The sequence below is a fragment of the Orycteropus afer genome, unplaced genomic scaffold (genome assembly GCF_000298275.1).
Source record: "Orycteropus afer afer isolate SDZICR_OR568_19922 unplaced genomic scaffold, OryAfe1.0 scaffold00454, whole genome shotgun sequence".
Classification (NCBI taxonomy): Eukaryota; Metazoa; Chordata; class Mammalia; order Tubulidentata; family Orycteropodidae; genus Orycteropus; species Orycteropus afer.
This window is the reverse complement of record NW_006922041.1, coordinates 506,605-508,589: the sequence shown is the minus strand read 5'-3', so window position 1 is coordinate 508,589 and position 1,985 is coordinate 506,605.

Below are 1,985 nucleotides of genomic sequence, written 5' to 3'. Positions count from 1 at the left end.
TCCTTTGGTTCCTCGTGTTGCCAGCTCAATCAGTACAGCAGGTAGTAGAAGTACACCTACAAGCATTTCTTATCTTGGAAAAGCTAAGAACTAATTAACAGTTCCTGGATATGACCACAAACCACATAAAAACATCCAGTAAAGCAAAACAAAATGTATTGTCAATTTCCAATAGGATTTCTCTGCATCCAACAAAGTTTGATATACCATATTTTCATTATCATTCAGTTTAAAATATTTCCTAAGTTTCTCATTATGATTTCTTCTTGGCCCATGAGTTATTTAGTAGTATATTTTTAATTTCCATATTGTGTGCAAATATTTTCTGATTATCTGTTTATTACTTCTTTCTAGCTTATATCCTTTGTGATCCAAGAAAATACTCTATGATTTCAGTCCTTTGAAATGTGTTGAGATTTGCTTTGTAGCCAGCACATGGTCTATTTTGGTAAATGCTCCCACTGAACATTTATTGAAAGGAAATTCTGCTTTTGTTGGGTATACCCAAGCATACAAATGTTGTTGTTGTTAGGTGCCATCAAGTCAGCTCTGACTCACAGCAACCCTATGTACAAAAGAATGAAGCACTGCCTGGTCCTGCACCAGCCTGACAATCCTTGCTCTACCTGAGCTCATCATTGCAGCCACTGTGTCAATCCAACTTGTTGAGGTTCTTCCCCTTTTTCACTAACCCTCCACTTTACCAAGCATGATATCCTTCTCTGGGGAATGGTTCCTTCTGACATGACCAAAGTAGGTGAGACAAAGTCTGGCCATTCTGCCTTTCAAGGAGCATTCCAGCTACACTACTCTCAGGACAGATTTGATAGTTCTTTTGGTGGTCCATGGGACTTTCAGTATTCTTAGTCAACAACACAATTCAAAAGCATTATCTCTTCTTTGGTCTTCCTTGTTCATTGTCCAGTTTTCACATGCATGTGAGGAGATTGAAAACACTATGGCTTGAGTTAGGTGCACGTTGGTCTTTCCTCTTCAGCCCTTCAAAGAGGTCTTTTGCAGCAGATTTGCCCAGTGAAATACATCATCTGATTTCTTGACTGCTGCTTCCATGGATATTGATTGTGGAACCAAGTAATATGAAATCTTTGACAATTTCAATCTTTTCTCCATTGATCATGAGGCTGCTTATTGGACCAATTGTGAGGATTTTCATTTTGTTTATGTTGAGGTGTAATCCATACCACAGACTGTGGTCTTTAATTTTCATCAGTAAGTGCTTCAAATCATCTTCAGTTTCAGCAAGCAAGATTGTTTTGTCTTTGTATCACAAGTTGTTAATGAGTCTTCTTCTAATCCCGATGCCACACTCTTCTTCATATAGTTCAGCTTCTTTGATTATTTGCTCAGCATACAGAATGAATTAGTATGGGGAAAGGATACAACCCTGATACACTCCCTTCCTGATTTTAAACCATGCAGGATCCCCTTATTCTGATCAAATGACAACCTCCTGGTCTAGGTCTAGGTTCTTCATGAGCACAGTTAAATGTTCTGGAATTCTCATTCTTCTCAGTGCTGTTCATAATTTGTTATAATCCACACAGCCAAATGCTTTTGCATAGTCAATAAAACACAAATAAATATCTTTCCGATATTCTTTTCTTTCAGCCAAGATCTATCTGACATCAGCAGTGATATCCCTTTTTCCACATCTTCTGAATCCAGCTTGCATTTCTGGAAGTTCCCCGTCAATATACTGCTGAAACCATTTTTTAATTATCTATAGCAAAATTTTACTTGAGTGTGATATTAATGATATTATTCAGTCATTTCCACATTCTGTGGGATCACCTTTCTTTGGAATGGGTATAAATATGGATCTCTTCCAGTCATTTGGCCAGCTAGCTGTCTTCTAAATTATTTGGCATAAATGAGTAAGTGCCTCCAGCACAGCATCTGTTTGTTAAACCATCTCAGTGGGTACTCCATCAATTCCTGGAGCCTTGTTTTTCAACAATTCCTTC